This window comes from Equus przewalskii, chromosome 22 (genome assembly GCF_037783145.1).
Source record: "Equus przewalskii isolate Varuska chromosome 22, EquPr2, whole genome shotgun sequence".
Classification (NCBI taxonomy): Eukaryota; Metazoa; Chordata; class Mammalia; order Perissodactyla; family Equidae; genus Equus; species Equus przewalskii.
In genome coordinates this window covers 17,241,675-17,268,996 of record NC_091852.1, presented here as the reverse complement: position 1 = coordinate 17,268,996, position 27,322 = coordinate 17,241,675, and the positions used below count along the sequence as shown (strand labels likewise).

Below are 27,322 nucleotides of genomic sequence, written 5' to 3'. Positions count from 1 at the left end.
CTTCTCAATCAGTTAGGGTTGGCTTCAGCTATGAATGACACAAACCCCCACATACCAATGATTTAAACGTGATAAATCTTATTTCTCCTCCACAGAAACAAATTCCAGAGGCAAGCAGTCCCAGGCTGGCGTGGTGAGGCCACCACTTTCAGGGACTCCGATGCCTTTCTGTTGCTCTGCTATTGTCAAAATGAGGCTTTTCTCGCATACTCCAAGTAGGTGGCTTGAGTTCCAGGAAGCAGGTCCACAATCCAGCCAACAGGCAGGAGGAAGTGGGAAAAGGGAAGAGCACACATCCTTTTTGAAGGACACAACATTGGCCAGAACTGAGCCATACCTGTTTGCAAAGAAAGCTGGGAAAAGTCATCTTTATTGCAGTTGGCCTTGAGGTTAGCTAAAATCTGGGGTTCTATTATTGAGGAATACCTGGAGAATAGATAATGGGGGCACAAATCATTGTTTTGAGCCTGTCTCTTTACAGGAAAACATTGTTACCACTTTCTTGTGTAGCCTTCAAGAGATATTCCATATAAATATATAAGCATATATATGCACATATACACACTCCTTCTTGCTTTTTTTAAACAACTAGAAGCCTACGAATTATACTGTCTTGTTTCTTGTTTGTTTGTCTTCTGATTTTTTTTCTGTGTAAAATGTTTTTAGAAGAGCATTTCATATCTGTTGATGTAGGTTTATCTTCTCCTTTTTTAATAGCTGCAGAGTTTCCCATTAAAGTGATACACCATCACCAAAATCCTGCTAATGGTATTTAATTATGCTTTGTTTTTTTCCTACTATAAATATGCTACAACCATTCTAAGTTTGCTCACATGTGTAAACAAATCTGTAGAATATATTCCTAGAAAAGTAACTATGGGGTCTAAGTTTTGATAACCGTTATCAAATTGCCTCCAAAGATTTTGTTCCATATTATACACCCTCAAAAAATGTGTGATAGTGTCTATTTCCTAACTTTCTTGCCTGTACAGTTTGCTATAAATCTGCCTCCCTACCTGTAAGTGAAAAATATTGCTGTGGAGCTAGCCCTGATGGCCAAGTGGTTAAAGTTCCATGCATTCTGCCTCGGCAGCCCGGGTTCAGTTCCCAGGTGCAGAACCACACCACTCGTCTGTCAGTAGCCATGCTGTGGTGGCAGCTTGCAAAGAAGAACTAGAAGGACCTAGAACTAGAATATGCAAACTGAGGCTTTGGGGACGAAAAAAAAGAGAAAGAAAAAGGAAGATTGGTAAGAGATGTTAGCTCAGGACCAATCTTTCCCAGCAAAAAAAGAAAAAGAAATATTGCTGTGCCATTTTATATTCAATTATCACCTTTTTATTCATTAAAACACATTTGTATTTTTTGTTCTGTGAACTCTTTTCATATTATTTGATCATTTTCTATTGGAATGTAGATTTTTCTCTTATTGATTTGATGTTTTTGTGTATTAACAGAATTAGCCTCTTTTCTGTCTAATGTGCTGCAAGTATCTTTCCCTGATTTGATCTTTGACTTTCAACTTAGTTTATGGTATTTCTTCATGATGAAATATTTAATTCGTTTGTTTTAAGTATATCAGTGTGCTCTTTAACATCCTCTAGATTTTGTTTCTTGCTTAGAAAGGTCTTACCTACTCTACTATTAGAGAAATATTTTCCCATATTTTCTTCTAGTGCATTTATAATTTCAATTTTTAAGTTTAATTCCTTTCTGTCTGGAATTTTTTTTTGAAGAAGAAGATTAGCCCTGAGCTAACAACCACTGCCAATCCTCCTCTTTTTGCTGAGGAAGATTGGCACTGAGCTAATATCCATGCCCATCTTCCTCTATATTGTTTTATATGTAGGACACCTGTCACAGCCTGGTTTGATAAGCGGTGCACAGGTCTGCACCTGGGATCTGAACCAGCGAATTCCTGGCCACCCAGGAGCACGCGAACTTAACCGCTATACCACCAGGCCAGTTCCTGGAATTTATTTTGTTATAAAAATGAGGAAACAATCCAATTTTACTTTTTTCCAGATGGTTAACCAGTTGTACTGTACTATCATTATTTACTGAATAACCTATCTTTTCCACACTGAATTAAAATGCCACCTTTATCATATTTTAAATTCCCATATGTATCTCAGTCTATTTCTGGGTGCTTCTTTCTGTTCCATTGATGTGTCTGTTCAGGCACCACTGCCAAATTGTTTTAATTCCTGGTAGATTTGTACTGTCTTTTCATATACAAGATAAGTGTTAATGTACCTTTAATATTTGACTTTTTCAGAATTTTCCCAGCTATTTTTGCTTGCTTATTTTTCCAATAAAATTTAGAATCTGCTTGTCTAGTGAAAAAAAAAAAGTCCTGCTGACATTTATGGATCATAAGATAGAAGATATGGTATAGGAATTTTCCTGCTGAATACTGTACTACTTCATTGCTTGTATAACTTTTTTTAAAGGTAATTATTGACTCTTTTCTTTCCATGTACATTGTGTTAGTTCTTCCAAAATGCTCTAAGAGCATTATAAAATGTCTCAACACTGTTTTCCCTAGAGTGCCTCATACTATCTGTGAATACTGTTTCTTCCCTGCTTGGGCCTGTGGGGGAGGAAGAACGCTTCCTCTACCCTCTAGATCCTTCTGCCAGGTCTAAGAATTGAGTTGACATGAGACAGAATAACAGGAGAAAATCAAGCAAAGTTTAGTAACATGTACACATGGGAGAAACCCAGGAAAACTGAGTAACTCACTAAAATGGCAGAAATCACCACCTTAAATCCTGTCTTTAGCTAAAGACAAAGGAAGATATGGGGGTAGTTGTTTGAGACTTCAAAGGGGAGGAAGGCAGTTTACATGGAGATGGAAAAGCAAATGTTTGATAAGCAAATGTTGACCATGCCTTGCAAAAATAATGAGAGATGAAGAAGACTTTGATTAAAAAGCCTTTGTCAGGTTCCTCCCTGTGTATCACACTCAGTTGTTATTATACTAGAGTTATCTTATGGTGATAGCTCCTTCCTAGAACAAGCCTTCTACCTTAAATCCTTTTAAGAAGTTAGGGGGAAGGTCAAAGTTTCTTTCAGAGTCTTTTGTTCTTAAAAATAATGAAGCCAAAGAGACACATTTTGGGGTAGCAAATTCTGATCTCCCACAGGCCGTTGTTCCTATCATCTCTTGCTGATTACAGACCTAAAGCACAGCTGTATTTGTAGGACTTGCTGTCTTCTGAGGACTTCCCTCTGCTAAGTGCCTGTGACTCCCTTGTCCCCAGGTCCTGTGCCTTCCTCTTTCTTGGTTTATTCCCTTGATTTTTGGAAGCACACGCTTCAGTGGTTCTAAGAGATGAAATATTTTGAGATATTTACAGTTTTGAAAATTTCAGTATTCTACCTTTACATTTGATGTCTATTTATTGTTTCCCTGATATGAAATTTTAGGTAGGAAATAATTTTCTTTCAGAATTTTGAAGCCTTTGTTGCATTGTCCTAATTCAGTGCCATTCTGATTCGACTTAATATACTCCTGCTTTCTGAAAGTATTGAAGACTTTTTTTTTATTCATGGCATTTTGAAATTTCACGATGATGTGCTGTAGATCTCTTTGTCACTTATTGCACCACACACTTGTTGGGTCTTCAAACCTGGATACTTAAGACCTTCAGGAAATGTTCTAGTGTTACTGCAAAAACTGAGGTTCTCTTGCCTGATGCATATAAAAAAGCCAATTGTTACAGCATCAGTTTTCGGGTAAAGAAATGTAGGTTTATTTTGCAGTATTGATCTGCAAGGAGAGAGGGGGCATGTGCTCTCAGATCCCTGATCCATGGCTTGGGGTACAATTTGTGGGATGAAGGGCAGGGTGATCTGAAGTGTGGAGAAAGATGATTGGAGGTGAGGAGAAGTGAGATAATTGATGATCTGTGCAAGTGTAGTCAAGCTTCATGCCTCTTCATAGGACACATGTGCACAAAATGGAGGCATTACCATGATCTGAGGGTGGAGTTTTTAGCTCCTTAATATCAAAAAAGGTAACTCATCAAGCACTTGCACAGGCCCAGTTGATGGATTGGTGGTCTCAACCAGCCTGAACTGGACAAGGGGTCTCAGTTCCTGAAAGATAGCTCTTAATTACTCTGTTGATAAGTTGGGGTTGGTTGAAGTGGTCCTGGAGGGCCTGTGGTTACACTAGTCACTAGTACTCTTTCTCTGATACTTTGATACTGTTTTCTCTGTTCTCTCCTTATGGAACTCTTCAGATGTTGAAGCTCCTGAAATGGTCATCTAATTTCCATATAATTTATATCTTATTGCTATCTCTCTGACTTTTTAAATTCTATCTTTTGGTGTGACTCATTGAGTCTGTCTTCCAAAGGGGAGACTTATTAATGTCTGAGAGACTTGAGCATCTGCAGGAAATAAGTCAACAAAAAAGGAGAAATTGAAGATATAGGAAAGAGAGAAGGAAACTGATAGAATAAGTTCTTAAAGGAGTTGGGAAGGATTGGGATCCTCAGATGGTTTCACTAATTTGGCTTAAGATGAGGGGAAAAACCTTATTCTCAGAGATGCTAAGATTCTGCACCCAAATTCCAACATGTGGGATTTTTCCCCACATCATCAAACACTTCTTGGACACCAGCTAGGTGTCCTACAATTCAACTCCATTCTGACACTATCTACCAGGAGATAGTGTCAGATCCCATAGGTTAAGGGCTCAGTCCTACAAAACTGCCCACTTCCACTCTCACTTTAGATGCCAACTGCAAGCCCAGGTTGTCACCTGTGCTTCTGACCAACCAGCTATTGATCAGAGGTTCTGACTGAGTTTGACTAATTTGCTAGAGTGGTTCTCAGAACTCAAAGAAACATTTTACTTACTAGATTCCAAGCTTTTTATAGAAGGATGTAACTCAGGAACAGCCAGATGGAAGATGGCAAGGTGTGAAGAAGGCTGAGGGGCCCAGACACTCTCCGAGTGTGCCACTCTCCCCAAATTTCCACGTGTTCACCAACCCCAAAGCTCTCTGAACCCAGTCCTTTTTGGTTTTTATGGTAGCTCACTACATAGCCGTGGTTGATTAAACTATTGGCCTTTGGCAATTGATTCAACCTCTAGCCCCTCCCCGCTCCCTGAAGCTCAGGGAGTGGGACTGAAAATTACAACCCTCTAAACACATGGTTGGTCCTGGCAAAGAGCCACCATCCTTAGGTGCTTTCCTAAAGTTATCTCATTAACGTAACAAAAGTTACCTTTATTGCTCTCATCTCTTAGGAAATTCAAGGGTTTTAGGAGCTCTCTGCCAAGAACAGTGGAGGAAGACCAAACATATATTTATTACAAATCACAATATCACAAATGCAGTAAGTAAAGTTATAGGTATGCACTAGAGGTAGCATTGCATAGTGTTTTAAATGTGGGCTCAGAGTCAAAGAGATCTGTGTTTAATTTCTGCATCTCCTAGCTACTAGCTCTGTAATCAAGATCTTGATGTTGGATCTCTCTAAGTTATAAATATATCTTTATCTATCTATCCATCTATCTATCTATTGATCTACCTATCTGTCTGTCTATCTATAAAAGGAGGAAGGGAGAAAAGAACAATAATGCAATACGTAATTCATAGGATAGCTGATATTGTAAAGATTATAGGCCAAAATGTTTATAAAAAGCTTTTAAGGGAGAAAGTAGGGACTAAGTTAATGGGCTCCAGAGTTGGACCAATCACTCTACTTTCTGAAGCCATATCTGCAAACATCTGTATTTGAGTCCATCATTCTGTAGCTGACATTTGTTACCACACAAAGGACATGATCTGCTCACCATAAGACAAAGCCAATCATCAAGAGGCAAGATGGTGGCAGAGAAAGGGCATTTTATTACAGCTTGTTAGAAAGAGGGAAGATAGCCGACTAACGTCCAAAAGAACCATCTTAAGAGGGGCACAGGATCTTGAAGCAGTTATATAGGCCAGTGGGTTATAGGGGAGGGTGCTAGGAATGTTGACCCTGTGGTGTTATAGACTGCGAGTCGCCACACCAGATCTTTCAGTTTTCGTGGATGGTGGCTATCAGCATAGACTCTCTGTCCAGGGATTGTCACGTTCCTAAGGAACTCAACATAACGAAGTTATCATCTTATTGCAGCTGGGAGGTACACGCACAAGCAGGGCTCATAAAGTCTACAGAGCAGGTGGATCTCCTGGTGGGTGCATATCCAGCTGGGTGAGTTAGGCAGAGGCCATTCCAAGTTACAATATGGTTTCTTTTCTACAACATGGCTTCCCTTATGTCGACCTTGCGTTGAGCGGGTATCACATTTATTGAGTGCTTAGTAGATGCCAGGTATTGTGATACACAATCACAACAAATACTCAGTAAATGTTAGCTACCGTATTATTTAGTGCAGTACCCAGCATCTAGTAAGGATGTTGTAAATTTTAGCTCTCCAAAGATATGTTCAGATATAGATTATTTTCAATTAAATAAAACTGATTTAACACTTAATCTCCACCTTCTTTGTGAAACATGGATCAAAGAAATCAGCTGAAAGTGTGGGCGCTGGTGTTAGGGCTAGTGACTGGGAGCGAGGATTAAGCTTGCATAAATGCAGTGTAGCACTGCTAATAGCGGGGAGGGTCTGCTGATATTAGACATCGTAATCAGCTAAGATCAGCAGCTCCATTGCTACATCATTAAGAACGTTAAGTCCTTTTCTCCAGAACTTCTCAGCAGCGTGGAGGCAAATGTTTGGATTCATCCAGGTTAGAAATTGGAGGATGAGTGCCTTATAGAGACAAAGGAATAAAAAATGGATGGCAGAATGATGGTTGAAGCAAAGTCCCATGGAGTCTAGACTAAATGGCAAAGAAAGTGAACCCAGGAGGGCATAATACACTTGGAGAAAAAGGGAGGTCAAGAGGGACAAGAGGAAGGACTGGAAGTTTGGTGGAAGGATGGGGGAGGGAACCTTGATACCTCAAGTCTGAACGTGAGTTGGGGCAGAGTTCTCAGGGATCCAGCTTTAGGGACAACAACATCATTTCAGATCAAGAATTTAAGAGCCTTTTAAAAAAATTAACCTTTAAAGCTCCCTTATTTGCCTCTCTTGAGGCACAAAGCTGCAAGAATGATCAATTTCTGGTTCATTTTGTTTTGGAAGAGTCATTTACTTATGTCCCGCAAGAATAGAATAACCCTGACTCTGGAACTTCTTAATTATAACCTTAAACACTCAAAAAGACAAAAGTGACAGAGGCACAAAAGTTGAAAAAGTGAATGCCTCCCCTTCTCCAGTCCAGTTCCCAGAGGTAATCACTCTTAGAGATGAGTGTTGTCCGAGTTTAGGGTCCCTTAAATGCAGAGCCTGAGACAAGGACTTGCAGGACTTCAGTGTAGGTATCCCATGATGTGGAAGGTCACACGGAGCAGGAAAGAGAGGCAGGAAAGAAGAGGGAACCAATGTATGGGCACATTATCAGGATTCTGAGGTCCAGTTCCACCAGGACTTAGAAGTATACGGTTTAGCGGGTCCTCAAAAAGTTAAAGTTAGAATTACCACATGACCAACATTTCCACTCGTAGGTATGTATCCCAAAGAATTAAAACAGGGACTCAAACAAATACTTGCACACCCATGTTCATAGCAGCATTATTCACAATAGCCAAAAGGTGGAAACAACGTAAGTGTCCATCAACAGATGAGTGGATAAACAAAATGCAGTTTATACCTACGATAGAATACTATACGTTAAATTTGCTAATAGACTAGATCTTAAATGTTCTCACCACAACAAAGAAATGACAAATATGTGACGTGATGGAGAAGTTAGCCAACACTATGGTGGTAATCATATTGATAGAAATGTATCAAATCAACACATTGTTTGCCTTAAACTTACATAATCTTATATGTCAATTATATCTCAAAATTATTCAAATTTTAAAAAAGAATGAAATTCTGAAATATGCTACGTGGTTGAACCTCGAAAACATTATGCTGAGTGAAATGAACCAGACACAAAAGGACAAATATTAAATGATTCCACTTATACAAGGCACCTAGAATAGGCCAATTCAAAGAGACAGAAAAAATAGAGGTTCCCGGGGACTGAGGGGAGGGGAGAATGGGAAGTTATTGGGTTATGAGTACAGAGTTTCTGTTGGGGATGATGAAAATGTCATGGAAATGGATAGTGGTGATGGTTGCACGACAGTTTGAATGTACTTAATGCCACTGAATTGTACACTTAAAAATGGTCAAAATGGCAAATTTATGTTATGTATATTTTACCACAATAAAAACAAAAGTATGCAGACTGACTCCCAGACTTGTCCATTTAAAGACTACAGTCGGTGGGATGGCGCATTTGTCCATTATCTCTCATTCCCCCTTTGTTGAGTGTTTCTCATAAGGGACTTCACTCACTTGTCCTTCTGGGTGGCTCTTGTTTGCAAGGCTCAGTGGGCTCCCTTGAGAAGTCCCCAGGGCAGAGAATGGAAAGACCACAGGCATGCTCTTTTGGTGGGACATCATCATGATGAATCTGAGCTTGTGTGGAATTATCTACCACAGCTGTGGCTGAAACACAGATGGACCAAGGGCATGTGACACAGGGCCCCCAGTGGTCTCTGGCACAAGTATGTGTTCTTTCAGACAATCCTCCCATGCATCTACAAGCATACAAATAAGGCTCTCTATCTGTATCTATATCTATACCTATGTACAGTTCTTTTTTTTTTTTTTGAGGAAGATTATCCCTGAGCTAACTACTGCCAGTCCTCTTTTTTGCTGAGGAAGTCTGGCCCTGAGCTAACATCCGTGCCCATCTTCCTCTACTGTATATGTGGGACGCCTACCACAGCATGGCATGCCAAGCGGTGCCATGTCTACACTGGGGATCTGAACCGGCGAACCCTGGGCAGCCAAGAAGCGGAAGTGCGAACTTAACCGCTGCGCCACCGGGCCGGCACCTATGTACATTTCTATACACTGATATTTTTACTGTTGCAAGTATGAAATCATGCTATTCATGTTGTTTACAACTTGCTTTTCTCATAGACATATTTCTAACAGTACTTAAAGATGCACCTCAATCTGTTTAACCACTGCGGATCACTCCATTGTATGGAGGTGCCATAATTTTTTTAACCCACTGCAACTATGCTCTCATGTTCATCAATAATGAAATGCCCCTTGCCAAGGTCACCAGTAAGCTTCGTATCTTTAAATCCAGTGAGTCCGTTTTTAGTTCTTTTCTTATATGCCCTCCCTTGCTGTCATTTCTTTGAAATGTTTTCTTTGATGTTTGTATTATGATGGGTATATTTTTTGCTTCAAGCCACACCTATTTCAGACATGATTTAAAAAGGATTAGCAAATGTGATGATAGATTCAAAATCAAATCGTGATATGAGATAGAACAAAGTTTGTTTTTCTGGCCCCCCTCCCTTTTTTTTTTTTTTTAAATGTTTTTCCAAGCTGTTTGCTCCTGAATTTTCTGTAAGCAAGAAAAAACTCTCAAAAATGTTTGACTTGACGTTTGAAGAAGATATCTGCTAATTATAGTTTGTGGGCATATGCAAAAAAATAACACACATGTGAATTACAGCATTCCGTATTCCTTGCTGACACTGAGTGAAATAGGCTATTATTAGTTGAGAATTATGTGGGCAGGATATAGATGGGGGGATTTTGACAATTAAGTGAAAAGACATCTTTTTCTCCTTTCAATGCCAGTACATTTCATTGTCTTTCAAAAGCAGGTTTTATTTACTTGAAATCATTTTAGGAGATTTAGGAGTCTTTGCATTGAGCTTTTATTAACCTGTTTAATTTGGAGTTGCCACTTGGGACTAAGATTACAAAGGATAACGTTTACGTAAGTTGGAAAGCGAGAAGCGTAGGGGTGAAAAACAGACTTAGCCATCCTGGACATCTTAGCTTGGGCTGCTATAACAAAATATCATAGACTGGGACCCTTAACCAACAGACAGGTGCTTCTCACAGTTCTGGAGGCTGGGAAGTCTGAGATCAGGGTGCTAACATGGTCGGGTTTTGCTGAGGGCCATCTTCCTGGTTTGCAGACAGCCACTTTCTTGTTAATCCTTACATGGTGGAGAGGGGAAGTTCTGGCATCTCTTCATCTTCTTATAAGGGCCCTATTCCCATCACGAGAGCTCCACCCTCAAGACTTGATCCCAACCTAATTACCTCCAAAAGGCCCCACCTCCTAATACCATCACATTGGGAGTTAGGACTTCAATATATGAATTTAGGGGGGACACAAGAAATCAGACCATAACACTGGGGTATGTGTTTTGCCACTTGGCACCTGTATGACCTTGGTCGGGCCACTTAATCTTAGTTTTCTCATTTGTAAAATGAGAGTCATATTTCATAATCTCATATAGCTCTTGTGAGAGGAAATGGGGTAACATTTCTAGTGCTTGATGAAGTGACTTTTGGTTAGGTAGGTATTAGGACTCTCCTATGAGTACAAAGTGTCAGTTACTCTTTACAGTCCTTCCGTCTGATGGTGATCAGTTGTGCTGGAAAAGAAGGCTCTCAGCTGGACACGATGAAATATGAAACTATTCATTGTGCCAGCAAGGACTCCTACTTGGAGAGAGGATTTCTCAGCACTGAATCCATCTACACCTACTGGATTCTGACGGGGTGTAGGGATGCACTGGGGAGTCACAAAATGCTAACTGACCAGCAGGCAGGGCAAATTCATGGACTTTGTTTCCTCAGCATCACACTCTAACTCCCACAGGGAGCTACCACTGGAAGCCAGGGACCTCATGCACGAGCTTTGAACCTAGACCCCACTGCATCCAAGACTGGGGTGCTTCAGATGTCCTCATGCAAACAGGCTTTATCTGCAGAGAAGCCCAGAGTGTTCTTGGCTTCTCAAAGCAGTTGTTGACCCAACAATTTTAAGAGCCTCTGACCATAAACTTCTAGTGATTTCTATAGCATCCTCCTTAACTAAATTTCCTATGCCTCAAACTTTCTAATGAAAAGCTTATATTTCTCTTCCCTAAGAAAATATGAAATTCTGTTGGGATACTTAAGATCTAAAATTTGTCAAATTAATACGTGTGTGGGGTTCTTTTTGGAGGGAGGTTCTAGTTAAGCAGAGAGGAAAACTGTAGGTAAATTAGAAAATAATGAAGGAAAGGGACACTACAGTCGTTTTCCTTAATTTTAATATTGCACTGTAACCTGAATGTCCCCGGCTCACCAGCCAGTGGTATAAATGACGTCACTGGAACACTAATAAGACCTGAATTTAACTTCCTCATGGCCCTTCCTGCTATATGTCAGGACTTCAGCTCATCTCCAATTTTTTGGCAATTTCACGAGTATCTCACTTGAGCTCAGGAATAAGTCCACACGTATTCTCATTCTGTATCATTACTGAAGTCCACTGCTACTAGCCATCATGTTGTAGTTCTTCAGCGCAGCCACTGTGGCCAGGATCCTCAGTGGGAATGCTGCTTCCTGACATTCCTACTTCACAGTCGCCCTGAGATTCCTGCCAGATGTCACCCTGTGCTGTGCAGAGATTGGGGACATGCTGTTCTCTCTAAATAGCAATATGGCACCTGGTGCTATTGTGTGTGCAGTGTGTTATAAATCTCTTATAACGCTTTAGCTTTCACTTATGAACCCTGCTTCTCTAAGCGGGGGTGGGGGGGATCCCTGAGAGTTGAGGGGGATAACAGACACTTTTTAAATCCTTCTTTTTCCACATCACTCTTTTCTCTGCTCCAGATGGCCATGCAAAATCTCCCTGCCTTATGTGTGTGTGTGTGTGTGTGCGTGTTTGTGTGTGTGTGTGTAAGGGTTGATGGAGGGGAATAAATCCTGCATATTGAGTGACACACAAATAAATCTCTGGGGTTGGGGATGAGAAAGTTACCAACATCTTCTCAGCTTAGATACTTCATTAACCTTTTAATATTAGTAATAATAAACCTTTTATATCAATTAGAATGCTTTGGATTGCAAGTAACAGAATATTTTGCTTACAGTGTCTTAAACAATAATGACACTCTTATCTTCTGCTCCACAATATGCTGTGGACAAATGTCTAATGTAAGACTGTCTGTTTTATTTACTGGTGAATCCCCAAAGCCTAGAACACCTGGCAATAGTAAGTGTCCAATAAATATTTGTCCAATGAACAAGTGAATGTCTATGCAAGTCTCCCAGCTTTTCCCTCATAAGCACAAGGTGGCTGCAGCTGCTCTAAGCATCATGTTCTCATATTGCAATGACCAAAGCAAGAATAAAGGATGTTGGAGGATAAAAGACACTCTCCACATGTATCTTTCCAAGAAAACCTCAGCCAACTTCTTTTTTTTTTAATGTGAGGAAGATTGGCCCTGAGCTAACATCTCTGACCAATCTACCCCTTTTTGCTTGAGAAAGATTGTCACTGAGCTAACATCTGTGCCAATCTTTCTCTGTTTCCTGTAGGATGCCACTACAGTGTGGCTTGACGAGCAGTGCTGGGTCCACGCCCAGGATCTGAACGTGCGTACGCTGGGCCATCAAAGCAGAGTGCGTGAATTTTACCACTATGCCACCAGGCCAGCCCCTCAGCCAACTTCTTCTGTTTCATTACCCAGAAATAGATTGCAAGCCCACCCCTAGACCAGTAACTGTAAGAGAGATGGAATTGTTACGACTGACTTAAGCCGATTTTGACTCATCTGGTGAGTCTGAGCACTTTGCAGCCCAAACAAAATTGGTAGCAAGAATGGAGAGAATGTCTATTGGGCTGCTAACCAACAGTGTCTGCCACACCTTTTCCAACATTCCCAAACCCAGTTTTTGAATTTGTTCCATTTCCTTACTTACAGCAGACTTTAATCATTGGAATAAGATAATCGACCATGTCACCATTTTTAAGAGTTTTCCATCGTGTAGATGTGAGCAGAATATCTGACCTGTGTATTATTTAAATGAAGAAAAAGCCCAGCAGTCCAGATCCTCATCATCCTAGGAACTAGAATAAAGCAAGGGCCTCCGGGCTGACCTCACTGCCTCCAGCCTCTCCCTTCTCTAATCCGTCTGCCTCACAGCCAACAGAGAGATTTTCCAAATTCTAGAAATGAGAGTCTACTTTTTCTGCTTAAATTTTTTTCATAGCTCCCATTACCTTTTATAACTAAACTCCTTAGTATCACAAACAATGCTCTTCACTGTCTTGACTCATCCCATCTCTTCAGATCATCCTCAGCTCCCTTTTCTTACCCACTCCAGCTTCACTTTACCGTGAAAGGCATTCTTATGCATCCATGCCTTTTACAATGGTGTTCTTTCTTTCTGGAGCTTCTTCTTCACTTTGTCTACCTGGTCATCTCCATTTTATGAGCTTCCCTTGATAGCTCCAGGAGCCACAGATTCAAATATCTGAAATTGTCAGGTGAATGAGTGAGATGGGGTGGGTATAAGGAAAAAGAATGCTACTGATTACTGCCCTCAGTGTCTTAGAGACAAGAGGGAATTGTGGAGACTGTGGCAAACTGGAGAACACATGCTACGGGGGACAAATTCACCACTCACCTTCAGCAAATTGTTGCCGTGATGGAACATGGACCCTTCATTTTCAAATATTCCGACTATTCCAAAGAAGCCAGTAATCAGTGTACTATGCAAAATCTCCCAATTTTATACATTTAGAGTTTTATTTTTTCAAAATATTACAGGCCTAAAACAAAAACAAACCAGTTAGAGTGGGCCACCAGTTTTCCATCTCTGCCTTGATCATACCCTCCTCTGAGCAACCGTAGTATTATATTGAACCATAGGAAACTGCTGAACGGCAATTTCACAAGTTTCAATTTGCTACTTTGATCATACTATCAGTACAGCATATAATATGTTGGAGAATGGTTATTTGAGAATGGCTTGAGCTGTTCTATAAACCTCAGGTGCAGGGTGTCAGACTTTTTAATTTTTCTAAATCAAATTCATTTTGTCTTGCCTTTCCCAGAATGCGCCCCAACCAGCATCTTTATGACCTACAGTATCATTTATTTTTTAGACTCTTCATCCCCTTCTCTTCCCTGTGGATCATACGAAAACCCCTAACTTGCTCAGTATACAGTGTGGGACAAAGCCATGATGGGGGTTCCTGTGATGCCCCTGGTCCATTCAGAGGCAGGCAGCTCTTCTGTTCCAGGTACACACTCTCTGTCTGTTCCACTGAGCTCCTGGGACATGACCGTGGCTTTGAAAGACAAGGTACTCAGTAAGGAGTCTCTAGACATCCTTTGGAGTCTTAGTCTTTGGAGTGCTGTGTGCAAGCAGAAAGCATGTCCCCACTGCTGGCGGAAGCACACCCTCTCTGTTCACAGTCTGGGGGAGTCCACCTCTTCCCAGAGGTGGCCACTCCTGTCTCCTTCAAACTTTGGAACACTTTCCTTCTTAAACATGTAGATGTTTGCATCACTGAGCCTAGATTTTGAAAAGTAAATATCTCTTACGAAGGAAGAGGAAGCTTAGCCCTTAAGGGTAGAAACTCAGGTCCAACTTTTGAGCTTTTAGTCAAGAAAAATTACACAGTTTTACATTTGCCTATTAAGTTATAACAACACTAGAATATCAATAAATCATGATGCTACATTTATTTACACAAAATCTCCCTGACTAGACCATACATTGTATAACTCATATACTTGCCTGGCACATGGTAGGTGCCCAACATTGATTGATGAATTGATCTAAATATACCAGGTTTATACTGAGAAAGAAAGGGATGAAGAATGGGAGGGAGAGAGAAGGAGAGTGGAGAAGGGTTTGGAGGAGGAGGAAGGGCAGGAGGAAAGGAATGAATGATTATTGAGTACTCAGCATGTTTTGGCTCGTTGTTGTTATTGCAATTAATCACAAGAAAAATAATCACATACGCATTTCATAGACATTTTACGGGGGAGGAGAAGGAGGTTGAGGGAAAAGTTAAGTAATTTACCAAGATCACTGCTGAGCTGGGATTTTGACCGATACCCCTCTCGGTCCAAAGTCTGTTCATCACCACACCTGTACCCCTCACCATCCGTCCAAATAGTCCCAACTCATCTGTTGATACTTGACACTCCAGTTGAAGCTGCTTGCATTTAAAATAATATAAAAATCCTCCTGTTATTTGGCCTGGGGTCAGACCATGGAGTGAAATGCAGGAAGCTGGAAGTCAACTCAGAGTGATGATGCCCATAGTGCCCCGTCGCAACTGTGGCACAGCATGACTTCTGCTTTGTCTCTGCAGGGAGAAGTCTAAATGCCCTCAGTTAACCAGTTCTGTGCATTCTAATGGCTCTGAACACACTTTCCTAAAAGAAAGTGCTGCCCTGCTACTCCCTAATAACCTTTTTCTGACAGGAGGCTTTTTACTAATGCCGGTGGTTTTTCACTGTGAGCTCTTAAGAGGACTAAGCATTAAGTCCCTCTTGCTGTCCATGAGAAATTGTACATGATTATTCCTCTAGTGGAGAAAGAGCGCCTTGTGTCCCTAGAATGTAAAACTGAATGTTCCAAATGGACAACAGCTCCTGGGGTTCCACTCCATCCTAGAGGACAGTTTGTTCCTTTCTTTTGCACCTGTTTTCTTTTCAATGCCTCCTTGATGTTTTTGTGTCTACAGAAACTCCTTTAAATTATTGTCTGTTCCAGCTAAAACAACTCTCTGTGTCTGAAATTCTGATTAGTTTCAACCCAGTGATGCTAGGATTTCTTTTCTGTGGTGCACAGGTTGCAATGTGAACCCAGATTAAGAGAGAATGAGTTGGTCCATTACTGGTGTGTTACTAGAACATCAGTTCAACGGAACCTACTCAAGCATCCCACAAAACAAAGGACTTTTTGAACACAGGCTTCTGAATCTGCATGATTCATAAACCTGGGCTAGTTATGAAGGAGGTTAGCCAGAATTAATAAAACTCTGAATTATAGTTTAATATATGAGACACAAATTGTGTTTTTTATTTGCCTTTAAGAAATAGAATTAATTCGGTCTAAAGTATTTCCAAGTCAAATTTCACCTGAGTCTGCTTTTATATGTAGAAGCTACGTATTATTGGTTGTTAGGGTCACTCATTTGTACTTAAAATAAAACTACAAACTTTTAAAATATAAACAATTCTCTTAAGTCGTTGATCTTGAATATATATGAATTTAACACGATCAGAAACTTGTACAAATGTAAATCACAGCTCAATTGCTTGAAAATGTGGGAGAATGCAAATGAGTAGACTTTCAACAGATGACAGTAAAAGCTACTATTTACCGTGTGCTAGTGCTTTACCAACAGCATAATCGTAAAAGGCAATAATTATTATCCTAACTTTTCAGTTAAGTTACAGCGTTTGAGGAGATTAAATGAGTGGCCCAAAGGCACATGGCTGGTAAGTCACAGAGCCCGGGCTCAAGCTGAGGTGGGCTTAGTTGCAGACCTTGGTCCTAATGCCCAGTTTATACTGCTTTCATTTTAGCGCTAAGAGAAATTTTAGAGTTGATCTAGTCCAGTGTTTCTCAACCTCCAGTTCCCTTTTAAAAAAAGCAACTGACGTGGATTCACAGTGTAGACATAAATTATTTTTATTATAAGAAGCTTAAACATGTACAAAACATGTTCCTTTTATCCCTGTTTCTTATATTAGCACAAAGTGAAACTACACTACGAATTAAAATACCGAGCAAATTATAAAACCAATAAAATTTAAATTAGTACCATTAAGATGACAGAGGATGCTGTTTTGCTGAAACTAAATTGCCCAGATTTGCTTTAAAATTATCAAAAGGTATCTGCTAACCACTATAATAGGTAATCAGAGTCTGCAGCAATGGGGTGTTCGTATAAATGTAATGTTCAGAATGTTATTAATAATTTCAAGGTAGTGAGAAATGCTCAGATGCCAATTTTAATGGTGTCATTTATAACTCTGTAAATTGCCTTCTTTATTTAAAGATAAGATTAGCATTCTGCCTTTTTGGAAGTCTACGTTAAAGGTATATGATTGACTTATCACTGGAATGTGAAACTGACATTTTTCTCATTGTGTGTTAACTGACTTACAAAACTATTCTCAAACTATCGCAACCTGGTACTGATGGTACCCCAGAAAGCAGATTCGCGTGGGGTCGGCAAGTCTAAACTACCGCTGGGCTACGTGATGGTCAAACTCTCCATCTGCTTTCTCTTTTCAAAGTTTTATGTACTAATTAAGGATAGTGTTAGCTGTTATAACAGCTAAGTCCTGAATTTTTGACGTTGAACCCAATAAAATTTCGCTTCTCACTCACATCACAGTCTGGTCACGCAGCCTCCATATTATCTTCCAGGGACCAGGTCTCCTTCTATTTTGTGGCTCTACCCGCCTTTAGTCCTCAGTGGCCTTTCTGTTCATCTTGCAGAGGGAAAAGGAGCAGGGACTGTGTGTGCTGAGGGGAGTAGGTGCTTATGTGGGCCAGACCTGGAAATGGCACCCGAATCTTCTGTCTATGTTCTACTGCGCAGAACTCAGGCACCTGGCCACACCGAAATGCAAGAGACGCTAGAAAATGAAGTCCAGCTGTGTGCTAAAGAAGGAAAAGGAAATACTAACTATATAGCAGAGTACGCCTCATTATGAAAAACCGTTACTTTTTTAGTCAACCAGTTCTTACATGACCCAGATCACAAACACAAATACCCAGACGAGGCCTGTAAGGATGTAGCAGTGGCCAGGTTTAAGCGGCCATCCTCATGATCTACATACACTTACATCAATGCTTTAGATTTGTGCTGAAATGAAAACATTAAACGTGTAAATTGCCTCTGAGAAGACATACAGAATCCTCAAGGTCCATGAGCCCTAATTTTAGGAACTGTCGCCCTCATGGAATCTCCATCCTAGTGAGGCTGGAGTGCTCCGCCATGCTTCTTCTTTCATCATAATTGTTCCTGCGTTTGGCTTTTGTTTAGGCAGTTTACCTGCCCAGAACGCTCTTCCTCTTTCTTTTCAGAAATTCATCTAAGTCTTACTGACCACATAGCAAGTGACCCCACATCTCTATGAAGGTTTCCAAGCCTTCCTGTCTTCCATAGTCTCTGATTTTTCGGAACTTTTATCTTATACAGAACCAAAAATTTATTCATACCATTATTCAGTTTATGAATATATGACTTCTCTCAGCAAATGATTTCCCAACCAGAGCCTGCAGGAATTTTTCACTCCACAAAGAAATGAAGAAAATAAAGATAGAATGCTGGGTATTTAAAAAGTTTTAATTAATTCAGCCTCCAAAATTGTTTTCCTGAAAGTATGTCTTTTCTATCTTTTTAATGTTAAAATGATTTTGCTTTTATAAAGTGATGATTTGAGATATACAGAACAATTTCTCCCTCTCTCTCTTTCATGCGCGCTCTCTCTCTCTCTCTCAATGAAGAAACTGAACTCAGAGAGGTGAAGTAACACCCTATGATTACATTGTAAGTTCAGAGTGTATGAGTCAGGACATTGTGGACAACAAGTAACAGGAAACTCAGATGAAATGTCTTAAACAATAAAGAAATATATGAAGAAGTCTTGAAGAAAGGCTCCTAAGCAAGGTTGTTTTATTCAGTGGCACGATGATGTCATCAATGATCCAGATTCTTTTGTATTTCCTGCTCAGCTGTCTTCAGTTGGGTGGCTATGGTTTCAAGGTGGCAGTCATGGTTCTAGACGTCATAAGCAGACATGCCAGTGTTTGACAATGTGAGAAGAGATCGTCTCTTTCTGTGTTTATCTTTTGTAAAAGTGAGGAAACCTTCCTTAGAGGTGACCAGCAGACTTCTGCCTCAACTTATGGGCTAAAAATTTGTCACATGTTGAGACCCAAACCAATCACTGTGGAAAAAGGAATAGGGTAACCAGGATTGGTTAGGATGGACCCCAGAGTTGGGTTTAAGGTTACTTCCCCTGAGGAGTAGAAAACAGAACCAAAATTGGGTTCTTCAAACACAGAAGAAGCAGGGGAAATAGTGGTCGATAAACAATCATTAAGGTCACTACATCAGACTGATTCTGGGTATCTTCCTACTGCACAAAATATGTGTTGAACGAGTAGAGAGAGGTAAAAATATACATGTAGAAGAAAGGTATTAAGCATGTAAATTCAGGCATTGAGAGAAGGCAAATGGATTCCTCATTCCTTTCTTAGAACCATCAAATACCTTTAGAATCTATGATAACGCACATTTGTATGTACCATGTAACACTCCTCCTTCATTCTTCCTTAGGGTGCTATACAGATAAATGAGCTCTGTAAAGTCATACACCATAAATATAAGTTTTTATCACAGTATTGATTATTTCAACTCTATTTCTAAAGAGCTGTAGAAATTTCATCAAAAGAAAAATGAAAGCTCTAGGAGATGTGTAGAGAAGCCAAACAACTGCACAGATTTTTAAAGCAGCATTTTCCCGAAAATATGTCAGAGCAGTGTAAATAAATGAAAAAAGGTTCAGCTTCACTAGTAATCAAAGAAATGCAAATTCGCCTGAGAAACATTTTCACTCTTCGAACTGACAATTGTTTTTCTTAGGCTTAGTATTAAAGGTCGGTGAGTCTGTAAGGAAATAGACATTCCCGTATACTGACGGTGAGATTTTAACTTGCTGCATCCTTTCTGGTTGTCATTTTACCAATGTGTGACAGAGGGTTGTTTATTTTCTGTCTTAGCTAGAGTTTAGGGTCACTGAGTGCAGGGACTATATTGGCTGTATCAAGTGTTTCTGGTGTCCAGACCACTGCCTAATAACGCAATAAATAGACATCTAGTATTTATTGCATGGTCACTAAGTATTTGTGGAATTAATAAGCAAATGTTTTAAAAAGTAAGCATAGCCTTTAACCTGGCATTAAAGTTTCTAGGAATATATATAAAAGAAATGAGTTATATACTAAGAATTATCTATAAAGATGTTTACCTTATTGTAATTTACAGCACCAACAAAAAAATAAATGTCAGTGGAGGAATAATGCTTATCAATAAGGGATTAGTATTCTAAATGTTAGCACATTCAGATCATAACAACTAATAAAAAAGTTGCACCTCTTTGGTTAAATTTATTCCTGGATATATTATTCTTTATATTGTGATTGTAATTGGGATTGTGTTCTTGACTGCTCTTTCTGCCAGTTCATTATTAGTGTATAGAAATGCAATTTTTCTAAGTTAATTTTGTACCCTGCAACTTCGCTGTAGTTGTTGATTGTTTCTAATAGCTTTCTGGTGGATGCTTTAAGACTTTCTCTGTATAGAATCATGTCATCTGCAGGCAGCAAGAGTTTTACTTCTTCCTTTCCAATTTGGACTCCTTTTATTTCTCTTTCTTGCCTAATTTCTCTGGCCAAAACCTTCAGTACTGTGTTGAATAAGAGTGGCAAGACTGGGCACCCTTGTCTTGTTCGTGTTCTCAGAGGGATGGCTTTCAGTTTATCCCCATTAAGTGTGATGTTGGCTGTGGGTTTGTTATATATGGCCTTTATTATGTTGAGGTACTTTCCTTCTATACCCATTTTATTGAGAGTTTTTGTCATTAATTGATGTTGGATCTTGTCAGATGATTTCTCTGCATCTATTGAGATGATCATGTGGTTTTTATTCCTCATTTTGTTAATATGGTATATCAATTGATTGATTTGCAAATGTTGAGCTATCCCTGCGTCCCTGGTATAAATCCCATTGGTAATGGTATATGATCCTCTTAATGTATTGCTGGATTCGGTTTAGCAATATTTTTTGAGGATTTTTCCATCTATCTTCATCAGCAATATTGGCCTGTAATTTTCCTTCCTTGTGTTGTCCTTGTCTGGTTTGGGTATCAGGGTAATGTTGGCCTAATGAGTTAGGAAGCATTCTGTTTTCTTCAACTTTTTGGAATGGTTTGAGAAGGATAGGTATTAAATCTTCTTTGATTAAAAAAAAAAAGCCACAACTAGAAGGACCCACAATGAAGAATATACAACTGTGTACTGGGGTCTTTGGGGAGAAAAAGGAAAAAAAATAAAAGCTAAATCTTCTTTGAATGTTTGGTAGAATTCTCCAGAGAAGCCGTCTGATCCTGGACTTTTGATTTTGGGGAGGTTTTGATTACTGTTTCAATCTTCTTACTTGTGATTGGTCTATTCAGATTCTCTATTTCTTCTTGATTCAGTTTTGAGAAGTTGTATGAGTCTAAGAATTTATCCATTTCTTCTAGGTTCCAATTTGTTGGCATGTAGTTTTTCATAGTATTCTCTTATAACCCTTTGTATTTCTGGGGCATCCATTGTAATTTCTCCTCTTTCATTTCTAATTTTATTTATTTGAGCCTTCTTTCTCTTTTTCTTAGTGAGTCTGGCTAAGGGTTTGTCAATTTTGTTTATCTTCTCAAAGAAGCAGCTCTCTGTTTCATTGATCCTTCCTATTGTTTTTGTAGTCTCTGTTTCATTTATTTCTGCTCTAATTTTTACTATTTCCCTCCCTCTGCTGACTTTGGGCTTTGTTTGTTCTTCTTTTTCTAGTTCTGTTAGCTGCAATTTAAGATTACTTATTTGAGGTTTTTCTTCTTTGTTGAGGTAGGTCTGTATTGCTATAAATTTCCTTCTTAGCACAGCTTTTGCTGCATCCCATAAGAGTTGGTACGTTGTGTTTTCATTTTCATTTGTCTCCAGGTGTTTTTTTATTTCTCCTTTGATTTCTTCATTGATGCAATGGTTGTTCAGCAGCATGTTGTTTAGTCTCCATACATTTGAATAAATTTAACCAAGGAGGTGAAAGACCTATACACTGAACACTATAAGATATCATTTAAAGAAATCAAAGAAGAGATAAAGAAATGGAAAGATATTCCATGCTCATGGATTGGAAGAATAAACATAGTTAAGATGTCCATATTACCTAAAGCAATCTACAGATTCAATGCAATCTCAATCAGAATCCCAACGACATTTTTCATGGAAATAGAACAAAGAATCCTTCAATTTATATGGAACAACAAAACACCCCAAATAGCCAAAACAATCCTGAGAAAAAAGAACAAAGCTGGAGGCATCGCAATCCCTGACCTCAAAACTTACTATAAAGCTATAGTAATCCCAACAGCGTGGTACTGGCACAAAAACAGACACACAGATCAATGGAAAAGAATCAAAACCCAGAAATAAAGCCACACACCTATGGACAGATAATCTTCAACAAAGGAGCCAAGAACGTACAATGGAGAAAAGAAAATCTCTTCAATAAACGATGCTGGGAAAACTAGACAGCCACATGCAAAAGAATGAAAGTAGACCATTATCTTACACCATACACAAAAACTAACTCAAAATGGATTAAACTCTTAAATGTAAGACCTGAAACCATAAAACTATATAGGCAGTACACTCTTTGACATCAGTCTTAGCAGCGTCTTTTCAAATACTGTGTCTACTCAGGCAAGGGAAACAAAAGAAAAAATAAATAGATGGTACTACATCAGACTAAAAAGCTTCTGCAAGGCAAAGGAAATCATGAACAAAATGAAAAGACAACCCACCAATTGGCAAAAAATATTTCCAAATCATATGTCTGACAAGGGGTTAATTTTTAAAATATATAAAGAACACATACAACTCAATGACAAAAAGACAAACAACCTGATCAAAAAATTGGCAGAGGATATGAACAGACATTTTTCCAAAGAAGATATACAGATGGCCAACTGGCACATGAAAAGAAGTTCAATGTCCCTAATAGAGAAATGTAAATGAAAATTACAGTGAGATATCAGCTTACACCTGTCAGAATGGCTATAATTAACAAGATGAGAAATATGTGTTGGGGAGGATATGGAGAAAAGGGAACCATCATACACTACTGATGGGAATGCAAACTAGTGCAGCCACTATGGAAAACAGTATAGAGATTTCTCAAAAAATTAAAAATAGAAATACCGTATGATCCAGCTATCTCACTACTGGGTATTTATGCAAAGAACATAAAATCAACAATACAAAGAGATCTGTGCACCCTTATGTTCATTGCGGCATTATTCACAATAGTCAAGACATGGAAGCAACCCAAGTGCCCATCAACTGATGAATGGATAAAGAAGATATGGTATATATGTACAATGGAATACTACTTGGTCATAAAAAAGACAAAATTGTCCCATTTGCAATAACATGGATGGCCCTTGAGGGTATTATGTTAAGTGAAATAAGCCAGACAGAGAAAGACAAACATCATATGATTTTACTCATATGTAGAAGATAAACAAACACATAGATAAAGAGAACAGATTAGAGGTTAGCAGAGGGGAAGGGGTGAGAGTGTGGGCAAAAAGGGTAAAGGGGCACATATGTACGGTGATGGATAAAAATTAGACTACTGGTTGTGAGCATGAGGCAGTCTATACAGAAAACTGACATATAATAATGTACGCCTGAAATTACACAGTTATAAACCAATATGACCTCAATAAAATAAAAAAAGAAAAAAATTGCAGAAGATTAATAACACTGAAGATGTTCATAAATGTGTATTATCAAATCAAAAAAGGTTTCAAAATAGAATGATCTCTTTTGTTAAAAACACAGATATGTGTAAATGCTTAGAAAAAATGTGGGAAATACATACAGCAAAATGTGAACAGTGACTACTTCATTATCATGGGAATATAGCTGGTTCTTTTATGTTTTTTATACTTAACATGTATTTTTGTGAAAAGGAAGAGACGAACAAATGTTCTTTCTTTCAAGTGAGTGATCTGAAAAAAAAATCTCTCTCTATTTGATTACTCCTGATCAAACATCATTAGTTTATTTTGGTAATGATGGCTTGATAAAAATATACACTTTATCAACCAAACTAAGCATAAAGAACCAATTAGTGGTATTTTTTATAACAAATTGTGGGATGTTTTCCCATTGTGATTTCTGCGGCAGAGATATGGGTTTTTAATAATTTAAAGATTACCAAAAAGAGTCACAAATTGCTGTGTGAACTATAGAATCACATCCTTTAGTTCTGACCCTCAAAATTTAATCTATTGTATTTGAAGTTAAGCTTCAACCTTGTAGACTTCATCACAAGAACAGCAACTTACTGTCTTAAAAACCTGCTTGCCTGCTTCTCTCTCTTTCCCAGTGCTATTTAAAGCAGTGTAAACACCCTTATCAATAGGATGGATGAGTCATATCAATAATTATGAGCAACAGCAATACTCTTCTCAAAGATGCACAGCATTTTTTAAAAACCTCTGAGCAAAATGGCATCTTTATGCAACTGAATGATATGAGGGGCTGTTTAGAAGCAGTGGAGGCTTTTGTTGTTTTCCATCATTCCATTTCATTGTCAGTGAGAAACAAAGTGATCCAGTAAACACAAAACGTGCTATTTTTAACATGACTCATTTGATGCACGTATTTTTGGGAGTCGAGTCATTTTCCCTGAGACATGATTCAAATTCCCTAATATGTTTTGTAAGGCCCACCGTGTTTATCAGCAGCCTCCGGATAGCTTCCTGGATTCTCCATGGTGGACATTTAAAATTTTTCTGCTTTCATGGAACCTACGCTTCTACCACTTGCTCCTTAACACATGACCTCAACACTTGTATCATTCAGAAAAATAGAAAGCATCAGGCAGAAAATGGCTCTACTTTGCTCCATTTATACAAACGTGTCTACCTCAGCACCCATTGACCCACTCTCCTTTCTATGGTTAGTTTCTCTGCCTGTGGTTTGGATCGCATCTTCTCGTGTCCTCTCAGGGACTGTACTCCACAAATTAGCCCCCTCTCCTACATCTTCAGCTTCTGACTTCAACCAGGGGCATTTCTATATCTTCTTGAATAGTATATGAATAGCATTAATAAAATGGCAGTTCCCACTTACTAAGCATTTAGTCTGTCCCGGGCACGGAGCTAAATGCTTTTAAATCTAATTAACTTATTTCTTTCAACTTCTTTTTAAGGTTGATGTTGTTTTTCATGTTATGCGGATGAGGAAACTGAGGCTCAGAAAGGTTAAGCACCAGCTAAGATTATGCAACATGTATGTGGCAAACTAGGGATTCAAAACAAACTCTGTCTGATTACAAGATGATTTTGTAACCATTTTGTTTGTCTCTGAAAAACCCTCTCTTGGATCCAATTTCTATCTCATCATAGACAAACTTCCTGAAAGACTTGTATTCACTTGTTGTCTCCACTTCACTTCTCACACCTCAACCCACTGCAGCTTGGCATGGGCCCCACAACATCACTGGAACCACTCTGGGCAGCGGCATCAATTACCTGCTCATTTCTAAAGCCAAAAATCTTCTGAGTCCCTCCATTAAGTTGACTTGTAGCATCTTTTCACTCTGTTGACAGCTTTCTCCTTGAAACATTCTCTTCCACGGACTTTCATAAAACACCCACCTTGCTAGTTTTTCTCGTACTTAATCAGTCTTTTGGGTTGTGAGTTGCTTCTTTTTTCTCTACCCCTTATGTGTTAAAATTCCTCAGATCTGTCTTTGTTTTATCACAAATACAAATGTTTTCATTGCAAATGCTGTCCTGGGGATCTCATCCACTCCCATGGCTTTACTTCCGTTTGCTGATAAATCTCACATTTCTATCTAGAGCCCAGGTCTCTATCCTGACCTTCAGACCTGAATGTCTGCTGCCTATTTTGTATCTGACTTTACATGTTCCATAGGCGCAGGAGCAGAATAGTGAGATATTGACAGCATCCTATCTGGATTCAAACCACTGGGTTTGAATTCTGGTTCCAACACCTAGCACCATGGACCACTGGGCATGTATCTCTCTGGGTGTCCATTTCTTCACCTCACCTGCACTTACTAAGCACACGCACAAACACACACGCATGTATAATTTTTCTCTTTTTGAGAAGAAAAGGTCTAATACAAATAAAGACACTACTATATTATTGTGAGTTATTTTTCATAATCATTATGCAGGCCACCTGCCACTCCATCAAGTGAGAAAATGATGACATGCTCTTTCTTTAAATATCTCAGTACCTTATTTATTATGGATCAAAAACTATAAAAGAGAGAGAGAGAGAGAAGTGAGGGAGGGGTATAAATTATTCATAAGAGGGACTTGTTGGATTCCTGCAGATTAGTACTCAGTAAACAATAATCGAAAGTTGTGTTTCTCAAATCCAGTGATCATCAGAACCACAGCAGAATACTTCAAATATATGTATGTGGATTTCTCTCCAGACTTACTGAATCAAAACCTCTGGGGATAGGAGCCCGGAGTATGTATATTTCAAAGCATTCAGCTGATTCTGATGATCAATCTTATTTGCAAACCACTGATGAGCAGGGTTTTAACCTCCAATATAATAAAATAGTCACCACCTTCTTTAGAACAAATGAAAACTATTTTTAGGGCTGTCTGATACTTTATGTTTGAATCCTGGATAATTTGAGAGAGAGAACTCAAAGGACTCATGATTGACCTAGATAAAGACTACATTGATCAATTTCCTTTATAGTGAGATGTGACCACATGACTAAGTTCTGCCAATTGGATGAGAGTGGAAATGAGGCATGCAAATTAGAGTCTTGCCTTTCAAGCGGTGGTTTCTAATGGTTTTTGTTCCATGGACCCTTTTGGCATCCTGGAGAAGGCTAAGGACTCCTTCTTAAAATAATATTTTTATATGCATAAAGTAAACTACTTAGAATTACAAAGGAGACCAATTATATGACATACTGTTATCAGAATACTAAAAGAATAAATTTGTGATACAGCGATATAAATGTTTATCAACACATTCAACAAGAAGATTTTGCAGCAGGTCAATGATAGAGTTACAGACATTAGGGTTCCTTAGGGTGAAAGCGTGGGTGATATTTCAGGGTAGGGTAATGTCTTAGATTCAGAGCACTTAGCTCTGAATCTCTGTCTTCTAAGAGTGAACAGACTCTATTCTCATGTTTCCTAGACCTTAGAAACTTCTAACTTTATCCCCATCCTACCCAAAGTCATGATCCTCAACAGTTACTTAGAGGAAACTTGTAGATATATAATGGATATGATTTTTCTATGAATTAGGACGGTAAAGGGCAGGTTCAGAAATGTTTTTAAATAAAGACAGGGGCCTTCTATAGTATTCTGACTCTGGTTTGCTAAATTTTGTAAACTTGGCTGAAAAAAGAGGTATTTCCTTTATTGGGCTCCTCAGTACCTATTAATTTATCCATCTACGCATTCAACAAACATTTTTTGAGCATCTGCTATATTCCAGACACTATGCAGGGCTATCTAATAAATTGGTGACTAACAAACTTGTCAGATGTTGAAC

General features: G+C 39.0%; 1 protein-coding gene across 2 annotated transcripts in view; it reads left to right on the top strand.

The window, feature by feature from the left end:
- Positions 1 to 27,322, top strand: part of C22H9orf85 (chromosome 22 C9orf85 homolog) — a 225,226-nt gene that overhangs the window by 177,989 nt on the left and 19,915 nt on the right. Inside the window, exon 5 of one of the 2 annotated variants that reach the window (XM_070590121.1) lies at positions 96 to 227. The exons of the other annotated variant lie outside the window; for it this stretch is intronic. The gene's annotated coding sequence lies outside the window, so the exon portion shown is untranslated. Of the gene's footprint in view, positions 1 to 95; positions 228 to 27,322 lie in introns of those variants that run through there. 2 annotated transcript variants of the gene reach the window in all.